Source organism: Procambarus clarkii, chromosome 54 (genome assembly GCF_040958095.1).
Source record: "Procambarus clarkii isolate CNS0578487 chromosome 54, FALCON_Pclarkii_2.0, whole genome shotgun sequence".
NCBI lineage: Eukaryota > Metazoa > Arthropoda > Malacostraca > Decapoda > Cambaridae > Procambarus > Procambarus clarkii.
The window spans coordinates 12,386,503-12,396,717 of record NC_091203.1 but is presented as its reverse complement, the minus strand read 5'-3'; the positions used below and the strand labels follow the sequence as shown (position 1 = coordinate 12,396,717).

Sequence of the window (10,215 nt, the reverse complement as noted above, 5' to 3'; positions counted from 1 at the left end):
TCTTTTTGTTTATGCAAATGATTGATCAATCTCGGATACAGTAATATAGTTCCATCCCGCGTTGCGTCCTTTACAACGTTAAATAACACTTGTTTAATTAATAAATAAGTTTTACAACGTAAAAATGCATTCGGGTTTATATGGAAACATGAGTAGCTCTTCGTGGCTTTCAGCCCACACTGGAACTTATGTTGGCTTCATAGTTTATTAACACTTAACTTACATTTTAAGGGCATCATGATATCAAAGGAAAAATAATAATGATTCATCAAAAATATCTTAGGCTGGAAATAAGGCAATTCTGTAGAACGATTATATATATATTTAACTTAGGAAATACAATAATACACCAGCTAGGCGTTTCTCATTGATCAAATGGACCCTCTTGGTTATGTCGGAAGTACCTTCTGAAGCCGTAGCTGAATCCTCGATCACGAAAAGCTCTGTAACCCGACCCAGCGGATCTCTTGCGCAGGCTGGAGACCAAATGAGAGGCGGGGTAACCCAAGCTGTGGGTGGGTAAGACGCCCCTGGCGACGGTGACAACATCGCTAGGCTCCTCCTCTCTCTCCTCCCACCCTGTTGTAACGGCGGCGGCAACCAGAAGCACGAACACCTATGGGTAAGCACTCCGTTAGCTCTTATTACACGGTTCAATCCATAACACTGGATCAAACGTCACTTTATACACCAAATATGAATATCGTTTTTCTATAACGGAGGACGTGACTCACCCAGCACTTCATGATCACACTGTGAGCGTTGTGTGTCGCCGAGGAGACCAATGTGTAGCGCTCGCCTTTATACCGCTGATGAAGGATGGGGGAGGGGAGAGCGGGAGGGGGGAGGGGAGTGCGGGAGGGGGGCAGGGAGAGCGGGAGGGGAGAGCGGGAGGGGGGAGTGCGTCAACTGCCTGCCCGAATAAGTTCAAGTCATTCTCAGACATTTCCGGTCAGAAGGGGAATCCAGCGTCGAAATTATCGCTCTTAATTCACAAGGCAACAGTGCGTTTCTTGCGTGATGGCACCCCTGTCACCGACTGAGATACCTTTGCAGACGCACGCACGCACGCACACTACCTTGCTCGAACCCACTCACGTTGGCGTGCACACACCCACACCCACACCCACGCACACACACACCCACACCCACGCACACACACACACACACACACACACACACACACACACACACACACACACACACACACACACACACACACACACACACACACACACACACACACACACACACACACACACACACACACACACACACACACACACACACACACACACGTAGGAGACCAGATACAAGGTACCATTTGGGAGATGAAATACTTCAAGAGTCAGAAAGAGAGAAAGACCTGGGGGGTTGATATCACGCCAGACCTGTCCCCTGAAGCTCATATCAAGAGGATAACACCAGCAGCATATGCCAGGTTGGCTAACATAAGAACGGCCTTTACAAACTTGTGTAAGGTATGATTCAGAACATTATATACCACATATGTCAGACCCATCCTGGAGTATGCGGCTCCAGCATGGAGTCCATATCTAGTCAAGCATAAGACTAAACTGGAAAAGGTTCAAAGGTTTGCCACCAGACTAGTACCCGTGCTGAGAGGTATGAGCTACGAGGAGACACTACGGGAATTAAACCTCACTTCGTTGGAAGACAGAAGAGTTAGGGGGGACATGATCACCACATTCAAGATTCTCAAGGGAATCGACAGGGTTGATAAAGACAGGCTGTTTAACACAAAGGGCACACACACTAGGGGACATAGGTGGAAACTGAGTGCCCAAATGAGCCACAGAGATATTAGAAAGAACTTTTTTAGTGTCAGAGTGGTTGACAAATGGAATGCATTAGGAAGCGATGTGGTGGAGGCTGACTCCATACACAGTTTCAAGTGTAGATATGATAGAGCCCAATAGGCTCAGGAACCTGTACACCTGTTGATTGACGGTTGAGAGGCGGGACCAAAGAGCCAGAGCTCAAGCCCCGCAAACACAACTAGGTGAGTACACACACACACACACACACATACAGGGAGTACCTAAGCAATAGGAAGCAGAGAGTTACAGTGAGAGATAAGACCTCAGATTTGTGTGAAGTCACCGGTGGAGTCCCACAGGGCTCTGTACTCGCACCTATCCTGTTTCTGATATACGTAAATGATCACCCGGAGGGTATAGACTCATTCCTTTCAATGTTTGTTGATGATGCCAAAATTATGAGAAGGATTAAGACAGAGGAGGACTACTTGAAGCTTGAAGAAGACATAGACAAACTGAAGGAATGGTCGAACAAATGATTAGAGTTTAACCCAAGCAAATGTAAAATAATGAAGATAGGTGTCGGGAGCAGGAGGCCAGATCCAATGTATCATTTGGGAGATGAAATTCTTCAGGAGTCAGAGAGAGAGAGAGGGAGAGAGAGAGAGAGAGAGAGAGAGAGAGAGAGAGAGGGAGAGAGAGAGAGAGAGAGAGAGAGAGAGAGAGAGAGAGAGAGAGAGAGAGAGAGAGAGAGAGAGAGAGAGAGAGAGAGAGAGAGAGAGAGAGAGAGAGAGAGAGAGAGAGAGAGAGAGAGAGAGAGAGAGAGGGAGAGAGAGAGAGAGAGAGAGAGAGAGAGGGAGGGAGAGAGAGAGAGAGAGAGAGAGAGAGAGAGAGAGAGAGAGAGAGAGAGAGAGAGAGAGAGAGAGAGAGAGAGAGAGAGAGAGAGGGAGGGAGAGAGAGAGAGAGAGAGAGAGAGAGAGAGAGAGAGAGAGAGAGAGAGAGAGAGAGAGAGAGAGAGAGAGAGAGAGAGAGAGAGAGAGAGAGAGAGAGAGAGAGAGAGAGAGAGAGAGAGAGAGAGAGAGAGAGAGAGAGAGAGAGAGAGAGAGAGAGAGAGAGAGAGAGAGAGAGAGAGAGAGAGAGAGAGAGAGAGAGAGAGAGAGAGAGAGAGAGAGAGAGAGAGAGAGAGAGAGAGAGAGAGAGAGAGAGAGAGAGAGAGAGAGAGAGAGAGAGAGAGAGAGAGAGAGAGAGAGAGAGAGAGAGAGAGAGAGAGAGAGAGAGAGAGAGAGAGAGAGAGAGAGAGAGAGAGAGAGAGAGAGAGAGAGAGAGAGAGAGAGAGAGAGAGAGAGAGAGAGAGAGAGAGAGAGAGAGAGAGAGAGAGAGAGAGAGAGAGGAGAGAGAGAGAGAGAGAGAGAGAGAGAGAGAGAGAGAGAGAGAGAGAGAGAGAGAGAGAGAGAGAGAGAGAGAGAGAGAGAGAGAGAGAGAGAGAGAGAGAGAGAGAGAGAGAGAGAGAGAGAGAGAGAGAGAGAGAGAGAGAGAGAGAGAGAGAGAGAGAGGAGAGAGAGAGAGAGAGAGAGAGAGAGAGAGAGAGAGAGAGAGAGAGAGAGAGAGAGAGAGAGAGAGAGAGAGAGAGAGAGAGAGAGAGAGAGAGAGAGAGAGAGAGAGAGAGAGAGAGAGAGAGAGAGAGAGAGAGAGAGAGAGAGAGAGAGAGAGAGAGAGAGAGAGAGAGAGAGAGAGAGAGAGAGAGAGAGAGAGAGAGAGAGAGAGAGAGAGAGAGAGAGAGAGAGAGAGAGAGAGAGAGAGAGAGAGAGAGAGAGAGAGAGAGAGAGAGAGAGAGAGAGAGAGAGAGAGAGAGAGAGAGAGAGAGAGAGAGAGAGAGAGAGAGAGAGAGAGAGAGAGAGAGAGAGAGAGAGAGAGAGAGAGAGAGAGAGAGGAGAGAGAGAGAGAGAGAGAGAGAGAGAGAGAGAGAGAGAGAGAGAGAGAGAGAGAGAGAGAGAGAGAGAGAGAGAGAGAGAGAGAGAGAGAGAGAGAGAGAGAGAGAGAGAGAGAGAGAGAGAGAGAGACTTGGGGGTTGATATCATGCCAGACCTGTCACCTGAAGCCCATATCAAGAGGATAACATGAACAGCATATGCCAGTTTGGCCAACATAAGAACGGCATTTAGAAACTTGTGTAAGGAATCATTCAGAACTTTGTATACCACCTATGTCAGACCAATCCTGGAGTATGCAGCCCCAGCATGGAGTCCATATCTAGTCAACCATAAGACTATACTGGAAAAGATTCAAAGGTTTGCCACCAGGCTTGTACCGGGCTGAGAGGTAAGAGCTACGAGGAGAGACTACGGGAATTAAACCTCTCATCGCTGAAAGACAGAAGAGTTAGAGAGGACATGATCACCATGTACAAGATTCTCAGAGGAACTGATAGGGTAGATAAAGACAGGCTATTTACGACAAGGGACACACGCACTAGGGGACACAGGTAGAAATTGAGTTCCCAAATGGGCCACAGAGATATTGGAAAGAATTTTTTTAGTGTCAGACACACACACACACACACACACACACACACACACACACACACACACACACACACACACACACACCTCACGAAACTGTAAGACGGAAGAGTAAGAGGAGACATGATAACTACCAACAAAATTCTCAGAGGAATTGACAGGGTAGATAAGGATAAACTGTTTAACATGGGTGGTACACGAACAAGGGAACACAGGTGGAGACTGAGTACCCAAATGACCCACAGAGGCGTCAGAAAGAACTTTTTCGGTGTCAGAGTAGTTAACAGATGGAATGCATTAGGCAGTGATGTGGTGGAGGATGTCTCCGTACACTGTTTCAAATGTAGACATGATAGAGCCCAGTAGTTTCAGGAATCTGTACATCAGTTGATTGGCGGTTGAGAGGCGGGACGAAAGAGTCAGAGCTCAACCCCCGCCAGCACAACTAGGTGAGTACAACTAGGTGAGTACACACACACACACACACACACACACACACACACACACACACACACACACACACACACACACACACACACACACACACACACATTGCACACAATTGTCTTGCTCAGGCCTGCTTGGGCCAGGGAGAAGACCAGGGGCTGGGAAAGCAGGGGCTACTTGGGGTAAGGGGAGGGGGAGGATTTGTGTGTGTACTCACAATTAGGTGAGTACACACACAAATCCTCCCCCTCCCCTTACCCCAAGTAGCCCCTGCTTTCCCAGCCCCTGGTCTTCTCCCTGGCCCAAGCAGGCCTGAGCAAGACCAAAGCCCTCTATCCCCCACTCCACCTCCCTCCAAACCCCTGTCAACTACACCGCAGGAGGGCGTGCCCTCTCCCCAAGCAATCCCTGCTCCCTCACCCCCAGGACTTCTTCCTGACCCAAGCAGGCCTGAGGAAGACGTAAGCCCTCCACTCCACCTCCCCCTGAACCCCTGGCAACTACCTGACAGGAGGAGGAGCCTACCCAAGTAGCAATGACCATAGAACAACCTCCTACACTTGTAGGGAGTGTGGGTGAAATTGGATATAAGAAAGTGAGCTTCAAGGTAATGTACTCAAACATTGCTGGGATTACCAATAAAGCAAGTGAACTGGCAGAAAGGGTGCAAGAAGAAAACCCTGATGTAATAGGACTAACAGAAACAAAATTGTCAGGAGTCATAACAGATGCTGTGTTTCCAAAGGACTACTATATAGTAAGGAAAGAGAGGGAAGGGAGAGGAGGTGGAGGAGTGGCCCTGCTGATAAGGAAGGACTGGAGTTTTGATGAGATGGAAATTCCGGGCTGTGACGGATTCAGAGATTACATAACAGGAACTATAACAATGGGTGGACCTAAGATAATAGTGACAGTCATTTACAACCCTCCCCTAAATGACAGAAGACCTAGACAGGAGTTTGATAGGAACAACATGGCAACCATTAATATAATAGAGAGAGCAGCTTCAGTTGCCTGCAGGAATGGCTCAAGACTCTTAATCATGGGTGATTTCAACCATGGAAAGATAGACTGGGAGAATGGGGACCCACATGGTGGTGCAGATACGTGGCGAGCCAAACTCTTGGAAGTGGCAACAAGGAATTTTCTGAGCCAGCATGTCAAGGAACCCACAAGAATGAGAGGCAATGATGAACCAGCTAGACTCGACTTAATATTCACCCTGAATGAGTCAGAAATAAGGGAAGTCAAAGTTGAAGCCCCCATAGGAATGAGTGACCACAGTGTACTGACCTTTGAGTACTTGGTGGAGGTAGGGATAACCTATCCAAGGATGGGAGTGGAGGGGAAAAGACTGAATTACCGAAGAGGAAAATATGACGAGATGAGGAACTTCCTCAGGGGAATACCATGGGAAACAGAACTTAGAGACAAGAATGTGCAGGTCATGATGGATATTGTCACCCAAAAGTGCCAGGAAGCTGCAGACAGGTTTATCCCCGTCCAAAAGGAGAAAAACGAAAAACAACAGAAAAACCCATGGTTCAACCAGGAATGTAAGGTAGCGAAACAACTGAGTAAAAGAACATGGAGAAACTACAGAAATAACAGAACACCAGAGAGCAGGGAGAGATACCAGAGGGCCAGAAATGAGTACATCAGAGTGAGGAGGGAAGCAGAGAGACAGTTTGAAAATGACATCGCGAGTAAAGCCAAGACCCAACCAAAGCTGCTCCACAGCCATATCAGGAGGAAAACAGCAGTGAAGGAACAAGTGATGAAGCTGCGGAAAGGGGAGAACAGATACACAGAGAATGACAAGGAGGTGTGTAAAGAACTCAACAAGAGATTCCAGGAGGTCTTCACAATAGAACAAGGAGAAGCCCCTGCACTAAATGAGGAGGTGGCAAACCAAGCAACCTTGGAGGAATTTGACCTCACCAGTTTTTTTTTTTTTTTTTTTTTTTTTATTATTTTCTACCACAGACGTGGCCACACATTTACAATGCTAACCAGCATATATACATTTTCTTCTGTCCTCCATGGACAGGGTTAGAGAAATGTTAAACATAGAGTTCAGGGGTTTATTGAACACTCAACCACAGATGGTGATTCGGTGCTTTTAAAATGCTAAGCTAACCTACATACGTAAATACATAGATGATCAAAAGGTGTCTGCTGGAGCTAGATGTGACAAAGGCTGTTGGGCCTGATAGAATCTCACCATGGATACTAAAGGAAGGTGCAGAAGCACTAAGTGTGCCACTCTCTATGGTGTATAACAGGTCACTGGAAACAGGAGACTTACCAGAAAGTTGGAAGACAGCTAACGTGGTCCCAATATACAAAAAGGGTGACAGGCAAGAGGCACTGAATTACAGGCCAGTTTCCTTAACTTGTATACCATGCAAGGTGCTGGAGAAGATCGTGAGGAAAAGGCTCGTAGAGCATCTGGAGGGAAATAACTTTGTTACGCACCACCAACATGGGTTCAGAGATGGTAAATCGTGCCTCACAGGTTTAATAGAATTTTATGACCAGGCAACGAAAATTAGGCAGGAAAGAGAAGGGTGGGCCGACTGCATTTTCCTGGATTGCCAAAAAGCCTTTGACACAGTACCCCATAAAAGGCTGTTAAAAAAGTTGGAGCAACAGGCAGGAGTAAAAGGTAAAGTGCTCCAGTGGATAAGGGAGTACTTAAGCAACAGGAAACAGCGAGTAACGGTGAGGGGGAAGACATCAGAGTGGCGAGATGTCACCAGCGGAGTCCCACAGGGCTCAGTACTTGGACCCATCCTGTTTCCAATATATGTGAACGATCTTCCAGAGGGTATAGACTCATTCCTCTCGATGTTTGCTGATGATGCAAAAATTATGAGAAGAATCAAGACGGATGAAGATAGACAGAGACTACAGGATGACCTGGATAAACTGGAGGAATGGTCTAGAAAATGGCTGCTGAAGTTCAACTCTGGAAAGTGTAAGGTGATGAAATTAGGCGAAGGGAGCAGGAGGCTGAACACAAGGTATCATCTGGGAGGGGAAATCCTGCAAGAATCAAATAGAGAGAAGGATCTGGGGGTTGATATCACACCGAACCTGTCCCCAGAGGCCCACATCAAAAGAATATCATCAGCGGCATATGCTAGACTGGCCAACATAAGAACTGCCTTCAGAAACTTGTCTAAGGAATCTTTCAGAACCCTGTATACCACTTATGTAAGACCAATCCTGGAGTATGCAGCTCCAGCCTGGAGTCCATACCTAGTTAAACACAAGACAAAGTTAGAGAAGATTCAGCGGTATGCCACCAGGCTCGTCCCGGAACTGAGAGGATTGAGCTACGAGGAAAGGCTAAAGGAGCTGAACCTCACATCCCTGGAAAACAGAAGAGTAAGGGGAGACATGATAACCACCTACAAAATTCTCAGGGGAATTGACAGGGTGGACAAAGACAAACTCTTCAGCACGGGTGGGACACGAACAAGGGGACACAGGTGGAAACTTAGTACCCAGATGAGCCACAGAGACGTTAGAAAGAATTTTTTCAGTGTCAGAGTAGTTAATAAATGGAATGCACTAGGAAGTGATGTGGTGGAGGCTGACTCCATACACAGTTTCAAATGTAGATATGATAGAGCCCAGTAGGCTCAGGAATCTGTACACCAGTTGATTGACAGTTGAGAGGCGGGACCAAAGAGCCAAAGCTCAACCCCCGCAAGCACAATTAGGTGAGTACAATTAGGTGAGTACACACACACACAGTTGTGTGGTAGGTTGGTACAACAAAGACCGAGACCGAATGATAAAGATAGTGTTGGCAAACAAGAGCACAAAGGAGAAGATCCTATCAAGGAAGAACTCCCTGAAAAATGTGGGAAAATTCAAAAATGTATTCCTCCAGAGAGACATGACAAGGGAGGAGAGAGCCGTGGCGGCAGAAGCAAGGAAGAGGCGCAGGGTGAGAAGGGAAAACCAGGAAGTCACAGCTCCCAACACAACACCCCCAGAAGCGAGGGGAGAACCCACAACCACCTTCCCAGTAACACCAGAATGGAGGACAACCCTGCCTCCCTCCTCTGCATAGAAATCCCCCCTACCCCAAACCCTCCCTGCCCCCACTCAAATGTTCAGCCAAATCTCCCTACCCCCACACCCAATCCCCACCCTTCTACCCCTCCCCTCCTCCTGAGTCCTCCCTCCCCCCCTTTCCTTCCCGTCCTCCCTCCCCTTTCACCCCATACCCTCCCTGTCCCTCCCCCTTCACTGGATCCCCCGCCCCTCATCCCAGTATTCTCTGAGACCCTGTTATCCACCTCACAGGTCCTCACACCCATGGAACAGCCTACCCCACCAGCAGCACACTCACCAAGGAGGCGATTTGAGAAGGGACAGAAGAAAGTGAGCCTCAAAGCGATGTACACTAACATAGATGGAATTACAAATAAAGCAAATGAGCTTGGAGAATGGGGACTAGAGGAAAACCCAGACATAATAGCCCTCACAGAAACAAAGATCGCGAAAACGATTACAAACGCAGTGTTCTCACAAGGACTATTATGTTATGAGGAAAGAGAGGGAAGGAAGAGGTGGGGGAGGTGTAGCTCTGCTGGTAAGAAAAGGCTGGGATTTTGAGGAGATGGATATTCAGGGATGTGAAGGTTTCAGTGACTACATAGCAGGTACCGTAACAAATGGAGGGAAGAAAATTATAGTCGTAGTCATATATAATCAACCACCAAATGACAGAAGACCTAGACAGGAATATGATAGAAACAACATGGCCACCATTAACATAATAGAAAGAGCAGCTTCTGTTGCTAGCAGGAATAGATCTGGACTACTAATTATGGGAGACTTCAACCATGGAAAGATAGATTGAAAGAACAGAGACCCGCATGGAGGACCAGAAACATGGCGAGCTAAGCTGCTGGACGTGGCAACAAGAAACTTTCTAAGCCAGCACATCAAAGAACCAACAAGAATGAGAGGAGAAGATGAACCAGCAATGCTTGATTTAATATTTACCCTAAATGAGTGGGATATAAGAGAAGTTAAGATAGAAGCGCCCTTGGAAATGAGTGACCACAGTGTATTGAACTTTGAGTACCTGGTAGAGCTAGAACTTATCTCCCCCCAAAAAGAACTAGGAATCAAAAGGCTGGCATACCGAAAGGGAAATTATGAACAGATGAGAAGTTTCCTAATTGAAATACCTTGGGACACAGACCTCAGAGATAAGTCTGTACAGGGTATGATGGACTATGTTACCCAAAAGTGTCAGGAGGCAGTAAACAGGTTCATCCCGGCCCAAAGGGAAAAATCCGAGAAGCAACAAAAGAATCCTTGGTATAATAGGGCATGTATGGAAGCGAAGAAACTGAACAAAAGGGCGTGGAGGAACTTCCGGAATAACAGAACACCAGAAAGCAGAGAGAGAGATACCAGATAACCAGGAATGAGTACGT

The 10,215-nt window shown here is 47.2% G+C and overlaps 1 long non-coding RNA gene across 1 annotated transcript; it reads right to left on the bottom strand.

Moving 5' to 3' along the window:
- Positions 1 to 299: 299 nt before the first annotated feature.
- LOC138352526 (uncharacterized) lies at positions 300 to 2,433 on the bottom strand. Its single transcript, XR_011222813.1, has 2 exons — positions 735 to 2,433; positions 300 to 616 (listed from the first exon to the last, which is right to left on the bottom strand). It is a non-coding gene; the product is annotated as an uncharacterized lncRNA (long non-coding RNA).
- Between the last annotated feature and the right edge of the window lie 7,782 nt (positions 2,434 to 10,215).